The sequence below is a fragment of the Aythya ferina genome (assembly GCF_964211825.1).
Source record: "Aythya ferina genome assembly, chromosome: 1".
Taxonomy (NCBI): Eukaryota; Metazoa; Chordata; class Aves; order Anseriformes; family Anatidae; genus Aythya; species Aythya ferina.
In genome coordinates, this window is record NC_140296.1 from 34,017,873 (window position 1) to 34,041,996 (window position 24,124).

The 24,124-nt window shown below is 36.9% G+C and overlaps 2 long non-coding RNA genes across 2 annotated transcripts in view; one reads left to right on the plus strand and one right to left on the minus strand.

The window, feature by feature from the left end:
• LOC311434514 overlaps positions 1-24,124 on the minus strand; it is a 339,184-nt gene that overhangs the window by 227,913 nt on the left and 87,147 nt on the right. The window lies entirely within an intron of this gene.
• Positions 1,796-15,621, plus strand: LOC311434493. The gene is made up of 4 exons (XR_014691529.1): positions 1,796-1,912; positions 6,612-6,700; positions 13,814-13,903; positions 15,262-15,621. It is a non-coding gene; the product is annotated as an uncharacterized lncRNA (long non-coding RNA).

The window sequence follows — 24,124 nt, forward strand, 5'->3', positions numbered from 1 at the left end:
GGATTGTATTCCTAATACCACAGATAAGCTGTTTTATGCTATTTTCTTTTTATTATTATTATTCTTTTTATTTATTTTTTTAATATATATTTTAAACAAGAAAGTGTTTGTTTAATTGAAAATTCACTGGACATTTCATGAATGTATGTGATGTGTGTGTGTGTGTATGTATATGCAACATATATTTGGAATATATAATTATTACCAGAATGTTACAGATAGAATTTTATTTTGCTATAACAGCAAAAGTAATTAAAAACAAATTAAAACTAAATTAAAAAAATAATTAAAGCCAAACAAACAAAAAGTGTTGTTGTTGTTTATTTGTTTTAAGCTTGCTTCCTCTTTAGAAATCTCTCATGAATGAACAAAGGCAGTCAAATCATGTACTTCGGTATTTATCATTGACAGGAGGAGCTGACAATTATAATTGAGGAGCTGACAGAGTGATAATGGATCAGCATTAAAGGGAAGGAAGGGACAGGTGACTTATAGTGGGAGTCTGTTACAGGCCACCTGATCAAGAAGATCAAGCAGGTGAGTCCCGTTTTTAGATAGACGGAAGCAACCTTACATTCACAATGACTACTTCTCATGGTGGTCCGATACTGGTCAACCCAATATCTGTTGGAAGGACAGCAGAACAGGGCATAGGCAATCCAGGAGGTTCCTAGAATGCATTGACGATAACTTCCTTCTCCAAAAGACAGAGGAGCCAACAAGGAGAAATGCTGTGCTGGACCTCATTCTCACTACCAAGGAAGAGCTGGTGGGGAATTTGAATCTTAAGGGCAGCCTTGGCTGCAGTGACCATGAAATGGTGCAGCTTGGTATCCTTAGAGCAGTGCGGAGGAAGCAAGCTCACTATCCTGGAATTCAGGAGTGAACATTTTTGTGTCTTCAGGGATCTGCTTGGTAGAGTGCTGTGTGATAAAGCTGTGGAGGGAAGAGGGTCCAAAAAAAGCTGGTTAATATACAAGCTCATGAGTAATGCATCCCAACAAAGAGGAAGTCAGGAAAAAATGCCAGAAGGCCTGCATGAATAAACAAGTTTTTCCTGGCCAAACTCAAGTAGAAAAAAGGAGTCTGTAGCTGAAGATGCTTTTCCCCTCTTCTGGCAGATGGACTCTATCAGTAGACCTGGTTTGTCAAAGAGAGTTCCACAGTATAAAAAGCCAAATCCCTAGCTGTGATACTAGTACTGCAACCACGTATTGATCTGTTGTATTTCACTGTTTTTTTCAATTACTCTTTTTTTTATTATTATTACTTTAGACCAGTAGGATCAAAGGGAAGACCAATTGTGTTCCAGAGCCTTTTAGAACTGATCCAAGGGCCAGTAGAGCTGTAGAGGTTCATGATATGCCTTGGCCTGTTCTTTACACTGTCATTGGTGCCCACATGAAATAACAGCAGTGGGCTGTACAAGCCTTGGTAGTCTTTTGATAACATCCCTAATACAAGCCCCCAGTAGGCAACACACCTCTTGTTAGAGTGGGTCAGGTTGGCAAATGGGTAACTCTACCTCTCAGAAAAGAGTTGTCTACAACTGTCATCTGTTGCCTTTCCTTGTTTGCACCAGTGTATTCGGTTTATGTGGCAAAGTTTTGGTAGCAGGGGGCTGCAGTGGTGGCCTCTGTGAGAAGAGTCCAGAAGCTTTCCCATTTTAGATAAGGTCCAGTTTCAGCTGACTCCAAAGAGGCCTGCCTCTGGCCAGGGCTGAGCAAATATAAGTGATGTTTTTTGTGCCTCTGTGAGAGCAGATTTAATAAAGGGGGGTGGGGGGGAGGGAAGGGAGGGAGAAAGGAAGGAAGCAAGCAAGCAAGGAAGGAAGGAAGGAAGGAAGGAAGGAACTGCTCTGCAACAGCAGCTGGAAGAGAGAAGAGTGAGAAACAACCTTGGAGATCCCAAGGTCAGTACAGAAGGAGGGCAGGAGGTACTCCAGGCACCACAGCAGAAGTTCCCCTGCAGCCTGTGGAGAGGCCCTTAGTGGAGCAGGCTGTCCCCCTGCAGCTCATGGTCCCACAGGGAGCAGATCTCCACACTGCAGCCCATGGAGGAGCCCCTGGTGGAGCAGGTGGATGTGGCCTGGAGGAGGCTGCGGCCCATGGAGAGCCCCCGTAGGAGCAGGCCCCAGGCCGGAGCTGCAGCCCGTGGAGAGGAGCCCATGCAGGAGCAGGTGGTCTTGGGGGAGCTGCCACCTATGGGAGACCTGTGCTGGAGCAGTTTGCTCCTGACAGATGGACCCCATGGTACAGAGCCCTGTGGGAGTTCTTGAAGAGCTGCTGCTTGTGGGCAGCCCCTGCAGGATCAGTTCAGGAAGGACGGCAGCCCGTGGGAGGGACCCCATGTGGAGCAGGGGCAGAGAGTGACCGAGAAGGGGTGGCAGAGATGAAGTTTTAGGGACTGACTGTAGACCCCATTCACCATTCCCCTGCACCTCTTGGGGGAGGAGGTTGAAGAGGGTGGATAGGGGGAAGGTGTTTTTTAAGTATTTTTGCTTGTTTGTTTCTCACTGCTCTAGCTTGTTAGTTAATAGGCTATCGATTTTATTAATCTCCCTGTTCTGTTTTGCCTGTGAGGATCCCCCTAACTTATCTCAACCCTTGAGCCCTTTCTGTTGTATTTTCCCCTCCTTTCCATTTGAGGAGGGGAAGTGAGAGAGGAGTTATGGTGGATATCAGCTGCACAGCTGAGCAAAACCACCACAACTAGTTGTTACATGAGATGCAGATCAGCGTGGCTTAGTTGAGGCCAGAGGCTACACTAACATAATGGACCCTTCCTCTTCAACCTGCAGAGCAATGAAGCAGTTCTGCAAGGGCACCTCAGGCTTCATGAGAAGTCTCTTCTTTCTGCTGGTCCTTGCTGTTGCAAGCTTTCATTCTTCTTCATTATTGACATCCCTCACTTCTGCGTTCAACGTTTTTGGCTGTTTGGCTGTGGATCCACTATAGACTGCACTTGCAACCAGCTATCTAATTCCTTCTCAGCCTTCCTGATGTTGTGCAGCCTTCTCACTGCCTCCTGCAGCTCATCCACCTGGTGTCAGAGGTCCTTCACCTGGGTACACCTTTTGCAGACAGACCTTCTGCCTGTCTGCAAGAGTAAGGTATAAGCACTTCCTGCTGTCTCCTGAGGTCTGCACTGCAGGAGAAACCCCATGACTGATGTGATCAACCGCTCTGCTGTGGGCTGTGTCAGCACCAGAGCAGATCACCACAGTGACTCTGAGTGTATTGGTGTATTTCTTATGGTCTGGTATCTTAAGGTATGTTCTCAAAGTGGTATTCTGTGAAAATAAAGGTTTCATTTTATTTTAATGAAACCAACAGTAAAGTTGTAAACATAGCAAATATAATGTGAAAATATGTGTGTAAAGTTTAAAGATAGAAAAAGATACTGCATTATGACGCCAGAGTACATAGTACTCCTTACGTTTGTACTTGCTGTGAGGGGCTCATAGTATCACAGAATGGCTGAGGTTGGAAAGGACCCGTGGAGGTCGTCTGGTCCAATCTCCTGCTCAAGCAGGGATACATTAAGCTACTTTTCCAGGACCAAGTTCTCATGGCTTATGAGTGTCTCCAAGGAGTGAAGGAGGCTATGTGATCTTTATGGACAACATGTGCCAGTGCTCAGTCACTCACATGGTAAAACACTGTTTCCTGATGTTTAGAACTTCCCATGTTCAAGTTTGTACCCATTGCCTCTTGTCCCAGCATTGTCACCTCTGAAAAGAGACTGGCTCCATCTACATTGTGTCCTCCTTTCAGATATTTACAGACATTGATAAGATCCTCTCTGAGCCTCCTGCAGGCTAAACAGTCTTAACTTTCTCAGTGTCTCCTCACAGAAGTGTTTCAATCACTTGTACATCTTAGTGGCGTTTAGGTGGACTATCTGTAGTATGTTCATGTCTCCTGTACTGGGGAGCCTGGAATGGGACACAGCACTCTAGGTATGGCCTCAACAGCACTGCATAGAGGATCACCTTCCATCAACCTGCTGGCAGTACTTTGCTTAATGCATCCAGGAGTACTGTTACCCTTCTTTGCAGTAAGGGCACATTGCTGATTTCTGTTCAACTTGGTGTCCACCAGGACCTGCAGTTCTTTTTCTGCAAAGATTCTTTCCAATTGAGTGGCATCAATGTGGTGCATAGAATCATATAGGTTGGAAATGACCTGTAAAATCATTAAGTCCAACGATCGTGTAACACTAAAAGTTCACCACTAAACAATGTCCCTAAGCACCACATTCACACATCTTTTAAATACTTCCAAGGATGGTGACTCTACAACTTCCCTGGACTCTACCACTTCCCCGTTCTAATCCCTAACCACTCTTTCTGTGAATAAGTTCTTCCCAACATTTAATCTAACCCTCCCCTTACTCAAGCTGAGGCTGTTTCCTCACATCCTGTCACTTGTCACCTAGGAAAATGTTAGTACCTGGAGTTCTCCTTCCCTAGACAGGTACAGGATTTTCACTTCCCCTTATTAACCTCCATGAGGTTCCTGTCAGACTATTTATCTAGTCTGCTGAGGCTCTGCTACAGATGACACCACAACCACTGGCATTATCAGGCACTTCTATTTTCATCACCTCCAGACTTGCTGCTCATCAGCCAGATTATGTAACAATGTGTTTGAGGATCTTTTCTACCATTTGAACAAGCTTTTTTGTTTATTTTTTATTTTTTTCTTTAGACTTACCAAATTGTATTTTATATATATATATTTGCTTTAAGACATACAAAAGTCAACTGAAGACAGAGTTAGATTTGTTTATTTCACAGTATCACTAGCTTATTGCTGTGCCAGAAGAAACAGAGGTTGTCCTTTCCATGTAGAAATAAAGATGATGTAGAAATGATGTGGTTCTACAATGCAGTGATGTATTCATGGTGAAGTTTATTTTCAACACCAGGATAGTGGTTAACCCATTTTTTCAAACAAAGGTTTAAGAGTTACTTTCTTTGTAATAGAGCCTTTCTCCACATAAACTTTGAGTTCACATTGTTGAAAGCATCCATGAGAAGAAAAAAAAAAAAAAAAAAGGATCTGATGATTTAATGTCTTTTTGCTGTATTTTGTGGTATTTGACGTTATTATAGAAAATGGAAAACTGGAAGGCACAGATGACAGTAAAAAAGAAACAGTGAGACACTAAATTCATTTAAGAGGAGATAATGAGTACTGCTTTAGAGGAAAAACAGACTTGGAGAAAGGGATGAAAGAGGTGAGCAGAAACAGGAATGAAAAAGAAATGATATTAACAGCAAGAAAGATAAATGGGCATGTGATAATTACTTTCTGATTCTAAGAGAAGATGAAGAAGGATAGTCTAAAGTCATTAGGTCCCTGTAAGGACAGCTACTGGAATTCTGGAAACTTGTTCTCTAGAATCAAAACTAGATATTAAATTGATATGATATGATATGATATGATATGATATGATATGATATGATATGATACGATATGACTTTCCTCAGAGGCCAAATTCACTCTTATGTTGCAGCTCTTGATAGGTAAGTCTGGATACATGAATACTTTTCATTATCATCTGAAGGCAAGCGAGTAAGAATGACCACTGGTAGATTCATTAAGATCATTCATTTTGTGCAAAGATATAATGAAACCAATTTATTTAAATACTCAACCTTCTTACCTTTTCACATTGAATATTAAACAATAGGGCAAATTTAATACGCATTTACTCTTCATATATAGCTCTGTTAATCTTGTCTTCTTTAACAGTATGTGCAGAATGCAAATCAGATATGATTTTGGCTTAATGGAGAGAGTACTATAATTCTTCTGAGAAGGTTCTAAGCCTTCATGTGGAAATCTTTTTTTGCAAGCTGATACCACTTTAACTGTTTATAACAAGAATTAAATTAGAAGTGCAAGTTATATATAATGGTTAAATTATTAGATGTATTTCCTTTTGAATTTATCTATTTTTTACTGTATGTCCTCTGTTTTGCTAAGGAATTCCTTAGAACCTCCTACCAAGAGGAAAGTCCTTCTTTGTCTTCCTAGGAACTATAGGAATGCACAAGAATAATCAATCCTTTAGAAAGTTTGCAGTCTCAATAGACCTTCTGCATATGGGAAACTAGCAAATACATGTTTTAAAAGCAAGGCATTTTGCATCTGATTAATATATATATATTCTTTTAAAATTTCTTCTTTTAACTATTTCCTAATGTTACTTTCAGTATGAGTACTTCACAGATGAAGAGTCAGCTCTTAGATAAACAAAATCTTTCAAGGCACTGAAAATTTTACTATATTATTGGCAGTTTTTTTCACTTTGAAAAAATATATTTGAATTTCTTTCTTATTCCTGCATCATTCCAAATAATCCACTGATTATTTTAGATTGCACATTGTCATTTTACTCTTTTCTATTGAAGTTTGCAGGGATTTAAAAAACCTTTAATAACATTTAATTAAAATGACAAAGGTGAATTTAATTAGCATAAAGCTTGAAGTTCATGTATCAAAGGAGTATTAAAAATATCAAATTTTAGTCTGAGAATTTACATTTAAATAAGAGGGATAAATCCAAATGTCCTGTATTTCTCTCATTTTGGAATGTAGGCAGAACTGAGATCCCAAGGGCTCTGGCAGAAATTCAGTCTTCCAGATAAACAAAAAAGGCATTCAAAAATCAAGAGACCTTTCCTTTGGTAAGTGAAAGCGTTCTTCAGTACCACTAAAGATGCATATTATTGCTTCCTTTTTTTCTCTTTTTTTTTTTTTTTTCTTTTACTTTTTTTTTTTTCCCCCCTGAGGAACCTATTTGCTCTTGAGCTCGATTACAATCTAAATTTAGTCAGAGACTTTCTTAGACATTGATTACATTTCCAGCATAGCCTGAATCACTAGTCTTACTCTAAGAATGATGAACGCAAATATGATTGCATTGAAACTCATTAAAAAGTAGAGATGGCCAATTTTTTGCATAATATGCTCATGATTAAAGCATTTGCCCATCAGTTAGAAAAGTGAATACACAATATCCACCATGCCATAGTACATATTGGAAAGAAATATTTTCCTGCTGAAGTTATGTCTCTGTTCAGCCAAGACTGTAGTATTCATAAAACCAGAGGGAGAAAAGGCAGTAAGTTAGGGTCATGAGACAAAGGGGGAAAAAAAATTGTCTGTTTCAATTTCTGCTTTAGAATGATACTGATTCCTGTCCACTGCTGACCACTGTGAAGCATATAAAATACTGTTTGGTAGAACACAGTGGTGATAAAAAAAACATTTGCAGCTTCTAAAAGCAACTGAAGCCACCTAACATTTATAGATACTTATTTTACTGCACTGAAAATTCAGTTAGCTATTTTGTATTTTACAGAAGGTTTTATGCCACATATTTTAAAATTCCTTGATATTATTCTTTTATAATTAATTTATTTTCCAAACTGTTTTTCTTGCTATGTGCATTATGTGAGCATGTATGCATGCACAGACACACACACAGAGGTACCCCTAAATACAAGCATGTATGTTTAGAGCTAGAGAGGTGCCTGTGTGTTTATATCAACCTACTCAAATGGGGTCTCACATGAGTGAGAGGGTGGTCGCACACTGGAACAGGCTCCCCAGTGAAGTAGTCACTGCACCAAGGCAGTCTGAATTTAAGTAGCGATTGGACTGTGCACTTAGTCACATGGTCTAAAATTTTGGGTAGACCTGTGTGGTGCCAAGAGTTGGACTTGATGATCCTTATGGGTCATGGGTTTCAACTCAGGATATTCTATGATTCTATGAAATACATATGTATTAGGTAGCTGAGGTAGCTAATTTGGCCAACTATTGAAGTATCCAGTCCCATAATAGGGGTTCCTTCTGTCACAGACTTGTAGACAAGGGCCCAGAAGGAGTCAGTGTACTCTGTTCTTCACAGATTAGGTTTCTTCATTTCCTGTGGCAACCATTGTTCTTCTGGTCCTCAACAGGTCTTTTTATTTAATGTGGTTCATCCTTACCCATTTAGGCAATATATATACATATATATACATATATATACATATATATACATATATACATATATGCAGCCCTAAACATAGATGTATGCCCTCAAAAACTCTCAGTATTGTCTTGGATGGTTCAATTCTGATCTTACATGCCAAAAATGATTTATCAGAAGTATAAAAAAGTTAACAAAAATGATCATTATGTGTAATAGCTTCTGCAGAAGGAATAATTTAGTAGACTAAGAGTTTTGAGCATGGAAAAAGAAGACTATGAGGGAATAAAGTTATGAATGTCATGGAAAAAGTGTGTAGAGATAAATTGCTCAATTCATTTAAAAAAGTAGTAGATATCAAATGAAAAAGACGGGTGATAGGTTCAAGAGTTTCAGAAATGGGCACTTGTGCAATGTGTAAAGAGCTCAGAGCTGTAGATGCTAAAATGTAAGTGGATTCAGAAAGTAATTGGGCAAAATGATTGAACAAAAGCAAGAGCCTTTAAACACAAAGATACTAAACTGCTGAAGACTGGAATGGTGTTCTGAGAAGATATCTCCCAACATTTTCCCTACTCTTGCACTTTTCTCTGATGTTCTTGCGTTCTTTTTTTTCCAAATGTTTAAATTCTGTTACTGTAAGAATTAAAGTTGTGTTTTCACAGTGGAAAATTCCACTATCCTTGCACAGGCATAACAGTGGGAGGTATGTTAAGCAGATAAGGGGCCAGTGGAAGGTTTCACTGTCCCAAAATAAGGAGGATGGCTAAGAATAACAAGACAAGCAGTTGCAGAGTGGAATCAGCAAAAACAAGAAGCTACAAAATCGTGGAAACATGGGTCCCTTCAGTCGAAAGACAAAAAAAAAATTAAAAAAATTAAAAAAATAGAGAGAGAGAGAAATTAGAGTTTCTGTCCGTTCAGGGCATAGGAACAAGAATTAGGCAGTACTCAGACAGTGAGGAAATGTGAGGAATCAAGCATTGGGTATAGGGGATATAGGGCTATGCTGCACTTCTGCTGCACATTCCTGCATACACGATGCCCACCATTTCTATTGTGAATAAATTAGCTTCACAAGAGACCCTGTCTTAGAAAATTATTGGGATATTTCTCACAGAGTACTGACCTCTATGGTTATTTGATGTCATACAGGTTACCTATTTCTGTGGTTTTAAATGTTTGTTTTTTTGTTTTGTTGTTTTTTTTTTTTCAAAATTGAGACATAAACGAAGTTAAAATGTTACATAATACTTGTCTATCTTGAATATGCATCAAAAATACGCATCTTTTTTTTTTTTTTTTTTTTGACTTAACCTAAATTCAAATTACCAAGAGCAAAATACCTAAATTATGTGGACCAGACAGATTCAGATTACAGAGAGCAAGACTTCTACAATTATTTATCAAGCTGTTTTAAAACACATTTATTCAAACATTTTGCTATGTATGCATCATTTTATATAAATAATTCCCCAAAAATGTCTTTCTCAATAATCAATTTAAACATGACTGATAAGATTCAAACAAGTTTTTATATTCAATTTGTGTTATATTCACCATCATAATAGCATTTACAAAACAATAGTTGTCAGGGGTTTGAAATATAGTGTGAGAACTCAGTAAATGAAAGAATGAGATGGAGGTGAAGCTCCTGGTGCACTTGTTCTTCCATTTTTCTGATCTTCCTGGTTCTCTCACACATATGAACGAATACAGTATTAGATAATGCTGTTTACTCAGTCTGCTGTTGTAGTGGGTTTACGTGGCAAGGTTTTGGTAGCAGGGAGCCATAGGGGTGGTTTCTGTGAGAAAGATCTAGAAGCTGCCCCATGTTTGGGAAGGGCCCCATTGTTTTCCAGATCCGAGCCAATAAGCGATGTTGTATTGCGCCTCTGTGAGAGCATATTTAAGACAGGGAAAAAACGCTGCGCCACACAGCAGCCGGGAGAGTCAAGGGAGTGGGAGAACAGCCTTGCACCAAGGTCAGTGTAGAAGGAGGGGGAGAGGTGCTCCAGGCGCCGGAGCAGAAGTCCCCTGCGGCCTGTGGTGAGGACCATGGTGAAGCAGGATGTCCCCCTGCAGCCCATGGAGTACCACGGTGGAGCAGGGTTCCACGCTGCAGCCCGTGGAGGAGACCACGGTGGAGCAGGTGGCCCTGCACTGATGGAGGCTGCCGCCTGTGGAAGACCCCTGCCGGAGCAGATTCCGGGCCGGACCTGTAGCCCGTGGAGAGGAGCCCACGCAGGAGCAGGTGATCTGGCAGGAGCTGCTGCCCGTAGGGGAGCCAGGTTGGAGCAGTTTTCTCCTGAGGGATGGACCCCGTGGTACGGACCCATATCTGGAGCAGTTCTGGAAGAGCTGCTGCCTGTGGGAAGCCCACGCCGGATCAGTTCATCAAGGACTGCATCCCGTGGGTGGGACCCCACAGCACAGGGGACGAGAGTGACCGAGAAGGAGCGGCAGAGAAGAAGTGCTGTAGACTGACCATAACCCCCATTCCCCGTTCCCCTGCGCCGCTCGGGGGGAGGAGGTGGAAGAGGGTGGATGGGGGGGGAAGGTGCTTTTGTTTTTTTTTCCTTTGTTTTCTCACTTCTCTCGCTTGTTAGTTGTAGGCAATAAATCTTACTATCTCCTTATGCCGAGTCTGTTTTGCCCGTTACAATAATTATTGCGTGATTTTCTCGTCCTTATCTCAATCCTTGAGCCCTTTTCACATATTTTCTCCCCATTCCTCTTTGAGGAGGGGGAGTGAGAGAGCGGCTGTGGTGGAGCTCGGCTGCCCACTCGAGCGGAACCACGACAGCTGTCTATAAGATTTAACCCCCCCAACTCTGGAAGAAAAATTCCACAATGTTATTAGTGATTTGTAAAATAAAAGGTAGTATTTGCTCCCCACTGTCATCTTGTTTCCTTTTTGTAAGTGATGACTCCCCTCTGTTAAACTGATGTAAGCTATGATTACATATGATGCTGAAGTACAACAAAGCATTTGTAGCTTCAGAAGTTTACTAGAGCATGTTCAATGACTTACTGTTAGTATATCTAAAGGCACAAATCATGCTCAAAGCATTACTGAAAATATCTTAAGGCATAAATCATCTCTTAGGTTTTGAAGGTCATTATATATGATCCATTATCCCTAAAGATATTTATTTTTAGATAATTTTTGCTGCTTTGTTTGGTGCTTTCCAGTTTAATTGAAGAGAAGGCCTAGTTTTTCATCTGAAAATCTGGATTAGGTAAATGTTTAGTTTATTTAGCTGTCTGCATGTGATTTTTTTTCTTCTGTCTGAAATGAGATGTTCAATCATGTAAAGATTGCAAAATATGTCCATGGTTTACATGCAGATTCTGAAAAGCTTTCTGTTCTGATGCTTGAAGTAGACTAAAAATATATTAAATCCTTCTTAATGAGGACAAACGCATTGTAGGGACAAACCCACACAGGCTAAAGTCAATGGTATTTTATGAGAATCTAATAACATTTTATGAAAGGCTAGGAATTTCTGAGCATTACTAGAAGTTCACACACTGGGATAAAATTTCAGTAGGAAATTATTTATTATTCAATGCAGTGGTATTCATGTGCTCCATGGTATACATGGACAAGGTAGGGGTATATTATAGGCTTTGGCACAGGTCATACTAATTAGCTAAGTCTAAAGGATCATAAATCTTTTTTTGTGACTTGTTATCTCAAATAACACGTAGTGGAGGTTGCTGCTTATTGTAATATTTTCCAATGTCATTGTAATATTTTCCAAGAAATTAGAAACCCTAGGAAAATTAATTATAAGGTGTTATTCTATTCTACTGATCATTGTAACTGAATGTGTGTGTGTATTATAGAAGTTAAGGAAATAGGATCATTGTAATATGAATATTCAGAAGACTGAAAATTCAGGCCAGTTTTAAACTTTCGAATTTTAAACTTTACTTTTTTTTTTTTTTTTCTATTAACAGCATACTTTGAACCAGTAATTAATTATTATGCCATTAATAATTATTACTATGTATATGAAATTATTAGCCTTTAACGTCTCAAATTACCTGTGAGTACACAATGACAAAGCTGTTGTTGCATAGTTGTTGCTGATGGCTGCAGTCCTTGGTTGTCCTTCATCTCCAAGGTCAGGGATATCAGACCTGGTGACGAGAGATGTCATAACTGAAGTGGAATCATTTTTCTTCTCTGTTTTTCCTTACTTTTGCCTGGTTTTTGTTTGTTTATTTGTTTTGTTTTGTTTTTTGATGCTACGCCTGCCCCACCCCAAAAAGGGAGGTCTCATATACTTCTGATACTGCATACCCTGTTTGAGGTTTTGTCAGTCATACATATTCTAGTGTATTTGAAATGATGTCCTGCTCATTTTCATTCCCTTGTATTCGTCTTGTCCTTTGTCTGGCAAAGTTTTAATACTTGGTACTCTTTCATTTGACCATACACATATTTCTTTGCTTCTTCAGTTGACCCATTACTCAGATAGTTGTGGCAAATGGTAATATGTTCTCTGACTCTGGCTTCACACGTTTTACAGAACAGTTATGTTATAGAACCATAGAATCATAGAATCACACAATCATAGAATCATAGAATGGCTTGGGTTGGAAGGGGCCTTAAAGATCATCTAGTACCAACCCCCTTGCCATAGGCAGGGATGCCGCTCACTAGGCTTGGCCAAGGCCCCATCCAGCGTGTCCTTGAATACCTCCAGGGATGAGTCATCCACAACTTCTCTGGGGCAACCTGTTCCAGTGCCTCACTACCCTTACAGTGAAGAATTTGCTCCTGGAGCCTTCTCTTCTCCATGTTGAACATCCCCATCTCTCTTAGCCTCTAGCCTGGTGAGGTGCTCCAGCCCTCTGACCATCTTTGTGGCCCTCCTCTGGATGTGTTCTAACAAGTCCGCATCTTTCTTGTACTGAGGGCCCCAGAAGTGGATGCAGTACTCCAAGTGGAGTGCTGCACGAGGGCAGTATATACTACTGTTATTTACAGTGTTCTAGTACACTTATATTTAGGTCCAAGATATACTAATATGAATTATACCATGACCAATACATGTAAAATTTATAGGTGCCACAGGCTTGTGATCTGGTTACATGATGGACATGTCCAACTTTCCTCCAGGGTCCAGAAATATCAGCGTTTTAATTCAGAACAGGGGTACATTGCAGTAATGATCATTTCAATTATGTCTGCTTTTCTTGCTTGGTTTGCCCAATGGAGCAGTCTTTCATGCATGAACAGGATTCCTTTCAGACAAAACTAAATAAGGAAATGTATTCAAGGAGCACACCTACCACACAGTGGTTATAAATGGTTATTCAGTCCTTCAGAGCAGATTAGTATCTTAGTATGTTACACACTGGAAGGGACCTCTGAAGGTCATCTGGTCCAGACTACAGAAGCAACTTAGATGAGGTTGCTCAGTGCTTTGTTCAGCTGAGAAGTGAATATCAAGAGAGCTCAATCTGCTTCAATGTAGAACTTATCTTGTTTTAAATAAATAAATATAAAATAAAATCCTTAACATATATTCAGAATCACCCTTACCGCATCTTGTGTTTGTTGCCACCTGCCCTCTCAGTATTCAATTATGAGAAGCATTTGTTTTTGTCTTTTCTCTATTCTCCCACTAAGCAGTTCAAATCAGCAATAAGATTTTACCTAATTTTCTTTTCTTAAGAACCAATACACCTAGTTATCTCAACCTTTCCTTGTGGGTACTACAACTAATATTGATACACTTGTATTTGAGATCATTTACATCTTTACATCTTCTTCTTCTTATTATTATTATTTATTTATTTGCAGATCCCCATCTTTTTGGTCTATAAAACCTCTTAAAGTAGATACAGGTTTCAAGAACCCCATCTGGACCCAGACCTTAGGATTTTCAATAAGGTAACTCTATCTGTCATCCTAAAGGGTTAATATCTGAATAAAGTACAAAAGGATCACTAAAAATGTTTTACCACTATATACTGCATAACACTGTAAGGGCCTTGACTCACTACTACTCCATGACTCACTACTGAAGGAGTTAGAGTCATTTCAGATTTTCATAGTTTATTAGTGTTTGAATTCTATTTAAACTTTTAGGGACTTTTTTTTTTTTTTTCAAGTCTGTGATGTTATTAAAATGATATTATTAGAAATATATATATATTGATGATTGCTGCAGGATACAAGCTCATCTGGTTAAATATTTTCTATTCAGTTTATGCTCTACTCAAAGTAGATCAGAGCTACAGGAATGACCACAGAAATAAAGAAATCTTTGGCAGTGTCTCATGTTCAGTCTCCCTTTCTGTAACTTTGATTTTTAAAAGGGGGCTAAATAAATAAGTCCAATATGATTAACATTGTTTACTACAATTCATGAATAATAAATACCTGGAAGAATTTCTCATTCACTTTGGTATGATCTGTTGCACAAACTAGTATCTTCTAAAGTATGAGTAATAAAGCCAAAGACCAGCCTTTTGTAACCATTCCAAGATGAATGAATAATGACTTAGTATATAAGCAAAATCTTTCACATGTCCTGACCTGTGTAGCTATGTGCAGTACCACCACAGTTAAAGTCAATTTATCAGGACAATAAAATATTTTTAATCATAAATTAACAAGTGGCTCATCTTTTAAAAGCCTTTGGTAAATTTTACATGCCTTTGAACCTCTGATTCACAAGCAGATGTATTCCTATAAGGAGCAGATTGTCACTGGTTAAAAGTTCACAAAAGCCGGTGTATCTCTTGGTTTAAAATTGTATGATTTTTGAGGTTTTATGATTGCTTGCTTCCATATCTCCAAAATAGCTGTTTCAGTACTCTGAATAAAAGCTTGTTCCCATCATACAAACATGTTTCCTTTCCAATTATTAATCATTAAGGAATTCATGAAACTTAACTGGAATTTTAAAGTAGAAAAACTAGTTTTCCAGGAAAAGTATATCTAATTCAATCTGAAGAATTTACAAATGTATTTAAACTTCTTCAAGCTTAAGATCAATGTCATGCATGTGGGATGACACTGAGTTGCATGACTAAATCATGAAAGATAATATTATTATACTTACAATGCTATCATATATTAAAATGTTGTATAATAATAGTAATAGCTTTTTGTTCTATTGCTATCACATAAAGTACTGCATGTGCACCAGAAGCAGTATGACTATTTGTCACTCTGTAAAAGCCATGTATGCACTATCAGCACTGTGTTTACCAATGTGTTTTTTTTTTGGTGGGCCATCCCAGTCTTTCAGCTGACCCCAGACTTCACCTGCAGAAGATTGTTTTCAGTGAGACTCAGGTCATCCAGCATTCTGCTTACAGTGAATTGTTTACAAGATCAGAACTTCACTAAAGATCAGGACTTCACTAAAGACAGGGATAGATATCATTGGCTGCAATTTTTAAGTTTAAGAATATAGCACTGAAATCAGGACAATTTCAATCCTTTCACAAATTTTTACTCTTTAAAATGATATAGAAAGAGATGTATAAATCTCAATGAACGTGTTTAAAAAACACAGCCTATTAACTAAGCCCTTAGTACTCTTTCAGAGTATTTGTCTTCTGACTTTCAAGAAATAAATGATTTCAAACAGAAGAAAATTTCCTTAATGAATGATTGTTTAAACAAGATATTTTAGAGTATTAATAAGCTTGTCAAAGGTGATACTTTCCTCTGTTTCTGGTACATAATGAAGTCCAGGCTATGACTGCAGCACACGCAAGTAGATTTTTTAAATGGGAGACGTAATTTTGGCAGGTCTAGGTCTAAGTTGCCTGGTTCTCAGGAGTCTTATTTCAGGTTCTACTAGCAATGTACGATGCTAATTCATGTCCAAGCATATCCCAGAAATCCCTCCTGAGATATTTAGCCACTTCACTTTGAAAAGTACTTAAATGAGCAAGACCAGGGCTTTTCTCTATTTTTCTTTGATTCTTTGAAATTCATTGCTCAGACATAATCATTGAAATAGACATAACCACATGAAGGGATTGAAGAAAAAGATAGTCAAGTTTTATGAAAAAATGAAAACAATGATAATTATATTCAAATCCTACTAAGAATGAAATACCACTGATTTTAATGGGATCAGACTTGGGCCCCTTATCTCATCTAGTTAAATCTCAATATTACAACATAGGAAGATCATTGTTTTGAGACCAGTTTAATACTTGAAATGGGGTCATATATGCTTAGCATGATGAGCTTCATTCTAAGTTCTGAATTTCTGTAATTAACTCAGGTACTTGAGCAGCTTCTGTGGTTGAAATGAATATGTCTTTTTAATATTTAAATTAACAGTAGGAATAGAAATAGCTGGATACTGAAGAATGTACAGTAAACTCTCGAACAAAGGATAGAAATGCACGAACAAATAGGTTTTGCAAATTGATCCATTAAATCTAATGAAGAATTTACACATACAAAATAAAAGAACATTTTCCATATATTCTTACTGCTAATAATCTCTGTCTGAATTCCACCTTGTACTCCTTCCACTTGTTTTGTAGAAAAAATATCATCACTGGAGCTTCATGAGAAAAGAGTGGCTGGGTGTTAGTGTGGGGAGCCAAGGAAGGCAAAACTTGATAGAGAAGAAGTAAAATTCTCTTGGTATATCAGAGAAGTCACACTAAGTGGTTGGGTTGCATACAGCTGTGCTTTCTGCCTCCTGACAAGACTATTGTTGTTTCAGTGTCTCTCATTTTGGATTTCACAAACTACACTTGCAAGAGCTCTACAGATAAACTTAGTTTATTCTCTTGTATTCTTATGTTTGATATTAAACCAGACTGGTTAGATTGAGCAAGATGACTTTCAATTCAGTCTTATCTAAACATATCCTTTGTCCCTTCATAAATTTCATATTCACTAGGGAGGGAAAAATGCATGCATGCATGCACATACACACACACAATTTTGTCTCTGACAGCCTAGACCATGGATGATAGTGCCATAGAACTGTTGGAGCCTCTATCAGAAAATGGGGAAAAATTTGTGGAGATCAGCTACAATTGTGGATTTTAAAGTGATGATGAGGATCAAGTGTTTTCACTTAAGCTCTTGCTTGCTCTATTGCCACATTCTACTTGTTATGATAAAGTTACCTAAAAAAACTGCCAGAAGGATGGGGGGAAAGGTGTTTCCTGAGATTTTCAAAGGGAAATAGTGTGTTTAATTATTCAAGTTAAAACCATTTCATTATTTTGTCTTGATGTGTCCATAAAGTAGTCATTCTGTCTTGAAATATGCTTAGTTAAACTGTCATACTTTACACATTACCCTTGTCTTCAATTAGTAGATGCTATTTATTCTGTGTGAGGAATACCAATAATTTAAAGCAATTTTTAGAATGATATTTTGAAACTTCTGGTTTAGTGCTCTAATTTTCTATTGAAAATTAAACTAAATGAACCCATAATATAAAAAGGAAAGGGATAGTCATCATTAATGTGGATAACTTTACTCTCGTTTATTCCCCATGAAATCAGTAAGGTAAAGTTATTTACATGTATAGTTATTTTCTAGATATAAGTCATAGTTAGCAACCTTGATGCTAAAAAAATGTATTACAGTCATTTAAGTTACAGTCATTACAGTCAAATTTTTGTATGAGTTAGAATTAAGCTGCTAATAATACTTTATAAGATTACAAATTATCTTAAATTTTCTTATATCACCCTCCTTCAAGAGTCAAACAATGTAATTTATTGTAACTTAATTTGACTATATGAGACTGGAAATACTAACTGGATAAAGTAATTCAGATACATAGTCAATAACAAATAGAACTTCTTGAAGGGTTTCAGCTCCTAATGTACATCTCTGTTCTTGTAAAGACCAAGATAAATGGTAAAGGTTAGAATGTATTTCCACAGAAGCTTTAATAGTTCATTTTTCATCCTTCTTATCCATCACATAGATTTACACATTTACTAGTGCAGTTTTCATAGCCAATAAATAATAATGGTTGAAAAGGATTTATTTGAGAGTTCTTAATGTGTTATTGAGAAAGAAAAAACAAACAAACAAACAAAAACACTTTAAAAGTCATTTGTATAAGCATGTCTTACAGTGCAGTCTTCTAAGAGAGTAAACACTAGAAATTGAGTGTTCTCTTTGAACTTGTATATTAATGGTCTATATTTTCTGAAACAGGAAGTTAAGACATTGTGTCCCCCATGATGAATTAGAACTGTTCCAAAGTTCACTATGCAGGATGTAATATGTTGCCATGGATCAGTAGATCAATCTGTCATGTGAATGTGTGTTTAGATGTTTTGCAACAACATAGCATGAAATGGACCTTGTGGACTCTGTATGAAATATTGCATGACTAATGACATACCTCTATTTGTAAAAAACTGGAAAATATGCAGATGAAAGTCAATTCAATATTTATAAGGTTCTAGATTCTAAACTATAAATATTACTAAAAGACTTTCTAGTTATAAAAGAACTTGGTGATTAGTCTGAGACATTTATTATTTATCTTTTTCCTCGTTTTAATGTATAAAAGTAGCATATATGCTCTAGAATACACAAATAAAACATTTATCTACTAAACCTTGTCCAATCACCTAATAATATGAAATTGTTATGCAGTGTTCTTGATATTAGCTGTTCAATGTGGTTGCTGCAGCAATAGCATTTTTTCTGTTTACTGAGTAAGAAGTATGACAGAGGAATTGATTTTTCCTATTGTTACCCCTGATCCCCTTTCCTTCACACCCCAATCCAATCCATACTTAGAGTTAATTTAAATGACGAACATATAACTATAAAAAGTGTCTCTTTATTTTCATACTTACACATTTTAACAGATAGCTATAGATAAGCAAAAGTTGAATGTAGTTTTTCAGACTATTTACTCAGAACAAAAATATAGGTCTAGAAATGTGTAAGTATTATTTAATCACAATTTTCATTTATATCATAAGATTGCTCAGATGTACTACTTCCAAACTGCTATTATTTCAATGATTACAAATAGGTCCCAAGTGGAGAGGCACCATGTTCCATCCTTAAGGTCTCAGTTTCCTTTTATTATTTCATCTCCAAATCTAAAATTTAATCTATATTGTTTATAACATAATAGGCAGTTGTGACACAATGCAGCTAATTGTATTCAGGAAGAAAATCAAAATAATTTAGTAATATGATGTGTGCTGCCTGAATACAGGCCCAGAGAACTCATCAGGGTTCAGGAAGGGTAAATGGACATTCTCATATACAGCGTCATATTTAGCACATTGCTAAATATGCTATATTAAAATTCTCACAAGTATCAGTTCCTTAAGAAATCAGCATCAGAGTTACATAGCAGTTCATAATTTATCTTTTGAGGGGGAGTCATTTTAGGCTGTAGTAATATATTTTGTCATCATTATCATAAATGAATATTTCATCCCCCCAATATTATTCCATAATGTGTAAGAATAAGATGCCACCTACATGAACTATCCCATATTTCAAAGTACCCCATTTATTACACTTTGTCAAGATAAATAAAAATATTATGTTTTAGCCTTACAGATACTGATCTAAGAATTAAATAAAGAAAAAGGATGATAACATATTAATTGGTATTTTATTTTTGCACACAAAAGGCAATGAAATCATTTATGTAATGAAATTGATATGATTTCTATGAATTTTTAAATCACTAAAGATTCTCTCAGTTACATGTAAGCAACACACAAACAGCCTTTACATTACTGCTGTTCAGTTAACTCATGTTGTGATCACACAGAATTTCTAGGTTGGAAGAGACCTCAAGATCATTGAGTCCAACCTCTGACCTAACGCTAGCAGTCCCCACTAAACCATATCCCTAAGCTCTACATCTAAACGTCTTTTGAAGACTTCCAGGGATGGTGACTCCACCACTTCCCTGGGCAGCCTGTTCCAATGCCTCACAACCCTTTCAGTGAAGAAGTTCTTCCTAACATCTAACCTAAAACTCCCCTGGCGCAACTTTAGGCCATTCCCCCTCATCCTGTCACCAGGCATGTGGGAGAACAGGCCAACCCCCACCTCGCTACAGCCTCCCTTGAGGTACCTATAGAGAGCGATAAGGTCGCCCCTGAGCCTCCTCTTCTCCAGGATGTGATGACATGGTGAAGTTGGCGTTCAGCTGAAATTTAGGGTCAGTTGTGCTACAGAGATCTCGATATGATTTAAATGGTTTCTTATCTTGATCAGAGATTATATTTAAAATGTATGTACAAATATTTGTTTGTATCTTTAATCCAATTGGAAACTGAGAGGTTGTTAGTAAAAATTAGAACAAATATTGTTGCAGTTTCTCAGTGCTCCACCGATACTAAACTAAGGAAATAAAATGCAGCTGGCTTGTGGGCTGACGAATGCTGTGCCCAGTTTACATTACAGAGCATTTGTTAACTTGTAAATGATAGCAATATAGCATTGACAGTCTGTTAAATAACACAAACAACCTCTTCAAAACATAACAACAGTATGTAATGAGAAGTTGGAAAACCACCATGTTTTTTTGCTTTGTTTTCTTACAAATTTTTGAATCAGAATCATAACTTTATTGATTCCACAAATACCAATACACTCAACTAATTCCTTGTCATTCTTTGTCAGCCTTTTCTTGTATCATCTTAGGATTCAAGTTTTGGGGATTTTTTATTTTTATTTTTATTTTTTTTTTGATAATTTTCCATACTATTATTGAGAAGAGTATTTATTTGTGATTCTGTTTTGCTTCTCTTTCTGTTCTTTCTTGGTTTTAACAACAACAAAGTATTTATATTATTCAGTCACTGATATTTTTTTACCATTTATTTGTCAGTTACGGAATTGTAAGTATATCAATCCCTTTAATATCACAAATAATTCATTTAGTAGTAATGGCCGGCTCTTCTACATATATTTTTTTTTTCTAAATCATTAGATAATTTACTACACATTTTAGACATTCCCTTTGAAGTTTGGTTAGAGACAGAACGTATTTAATTCAGAGAACATTTATTATCTAATGTCCTCTATTTTTACTCTGTTTATTTTGCATCCCTTGAAAGCACTAAAAACTATCCAACATCTTTACCATTTCTTAACAGTGGGGGTTCAAATGTCAATAATAAAGTAATATTTCTCTGTATGCATAATTTCTTATCTTTTTAGTACTGGTAGCTTTCTAAATTCTAAGCTGTTCCTTTATTTTCTTGCCAGAAGCTTGAATACCAAAACATAGACAAGGGGCATCAATGTTTGTTGTTTTATATGAAGCTATCAGTCTATGTGACTTCTTTGAAATTGCTCTTGTGTGGTAATTCTATCCAACACATTAAAAAAAGATAAAATCTGCCTCGTAATTTTCTGATAGCTTTTCAAAACCCTATCAACACATCACAAACAAGTAGAAAACAACTCAGGCCTCCATGAGATGTATGCACAGCATTTGAATATTTAATATTCAAATATTAATATGTTATGCAAGCACTGTACACAATAACCAAGATACATGCTTGAATTTAGAAATTTGTTTTGTTTTGTTTGTTTGTTTTGTATTTGTTTAAAGTATTATAATTATAATTATAATTATAATCTAGTTTTGATTCAGCTACTTCAAAAGTAAATCCACATTTTTTGTAACAGTTTCAATAGCTTCACTCTATATGTTTGTGGCTGTTCTTTATGCTTTACAAATTCCTGTACCTCAGTATTGCTTTACTATTTGATTGAAAGTATAAATTTGCTATTTCATATAGAAAAGTTTATTTTCTAATTTGAAACTATTATATAAACATTATGTTTTATGGCACTGGATTGATTTTTAAGGGACTTGACCACATCCATCTTAGAGGAAAATGTGAACTAAACAGAATATTTCTGAACAGTTTACAGGGAATTATTTATAAATGCTTTACTATTCTGGTAAAAAATACAAAATATTTCTCTGACATTTTTAAAAATGTGACTCTCCCCTGGCTTTTTGGTCATCTCTTTTCTTGCCAGCTTATGAGGTTATGAACAGTGAGGTATTTTTTTAAGCATAAGTGTTTCTTATGCTAACCTGAGAGTCCATGGCCTATGCTGGACAATTTGCAAACCATCACAGCCTTCAGTTTAAGGGATAACAAGCTACTGCGTGGAGTGCTGTACAGAAGAAAGAAAGCAGTGCCTCTGTTTTACAACTAGTGCAAAAGTTTTCAAGGTAGACTGAAAAAGGCTAAAGGGCTATTCTTGTCTTTGTTATTAATTGAATTTATATTATAATAATTATATGCGCTGTAAAATCTATTTCAAATTTCTACAACTTCTTTTAACGTACATAAAATTTATTATTATTATTATTATTATTATTATTATTATTATTATTATTATTATTATTATTATTAAAAAGGTGAATTGAGAGTCCGTCTATGATGATTTAGTAACATGTTTAACTTTAAGACCATGGATATCCCTGTGGGAATTTAAAGTAAGAACATGCAGAAGTATTTTTACAGAAAAAGTATTAAGTGATTCTGTGAAATGAGTAAGCATTGCTATGTGTTACTGTTGGAGAGACTCATACAGAAATTGAATAAATGACCTGTCTGAAGAGGTTCCTGAAATAGAGCACTGTTTCCAATACAAGTTTTGTGTTCCAACTACTACACTATCTTACCTTTGCAGGAAAGAAACACTATTCTGAGCAAAATATAGTTAAGTTTTGAAATTCACTGTTGTAGAACACTGATCCCAAAAGCTTACTGATACTTGGAGTAAGACTGGACACTAACTCTCTTGAGTTTGACAGCATCTCAAGGTGCCTGCTTTATAACACTGTTTTGCCCTCAAAGTTTTCAAATTCATTAAGTGTAGTATTCATCTCAGCATTAAGAAATGGCATTCAGCTTCCTGCAGCACTACTTGAGAAACTCTAGAGTATCCTAAATATCCTAGTTTGGTTGATAGATATGAAAGAATATGTATAGGATATCTGTGTCTTTCAGGAATGTGTTTTTTTTTAGGGTCTTCTCAGGCATTTTAAGTATCTCCAATGGTAGTAGTGCATCCAGTGTCTAAATATAGATCTAATATGTGACAGTTTACCTCATCAGTGTTTTAATGTAAATGAGGTACCTAACTTTCTCTAATAGAAAGTGCACATCTAAAGCTCCAAGAGCATTTATTCTAGGAGTCAGAGACCACAGAAGTGGAGAATGGCTGAGGTTGTAAGCAACCTCTAGGGTTATCTGGCCCAAGAACACTGCTCAAGCAGGGCTGCACCTTTAGCATGCTGCTCAGAAGCACATCCAGACAAATTCTAAGTATCTCCAAGAATGGAGACTGCATAACCAGTCAAGCTGGATCACGTGAAAAGACAATGAAAGTTAACTGGAAAGAGTTACTTGGCCTAACTGTATTGCTAAAGCTTCTATAAATCCTTAATGTGACATCTAGACTTGAAAACTCATTAAAAATAAATAAAGAATAGCAAATCATTGTTCTTTTCTTGTAATATGTGATTTGATAGTTTTAGAACAGCAGATCAGGAAATGCTGGTAAGTTGCTAGCCCAGAAGGGTTATGGTCTTCCACCTCCTTCTTTGCCTATATGTTGCAAAGTCTGCAGCCGAATATAGTTTAGTACTAAAGAAAATAGAATTTGGGAAAGCAAATCTTTGATAAAGATGAAAGCAAAATTAAAGTGCAGTCCTAAATAGGAACTAATATTAAGTTCCATTTTCTTGTCTGTGTTATTGAAAGTTGCAGAATGCATCAATAGAATTCAAAAAAATGTCTGTTTCTGAGGTCATCTGGAATAGTTGTTTTGATCTAATGACACAAACCGTGGCACTTTCCTGTGTACAGGGTATGATAATTTCATTTAGATTTTAAGGTAAATATTTAGTCCTGTCACAAGGAGGACTAAGAAGAATGTCCATCCTTTACTGGATGCAGGGGGGAACTGAGTGATGAGAGATGAGGAAAAGGCTGGGGTGGTTAATGCCTTTTTTGCCTTAGTCGTTAGCAGCAAGATCAGTTTTTCTCTAGATACCCAGTACCCTGAGCTGGTAGAAGGGGATGGGGAGCAGGATGTGGCCCTCACTATCCATGAGGAAGTGGTTGGCGACTTGCTACAGCA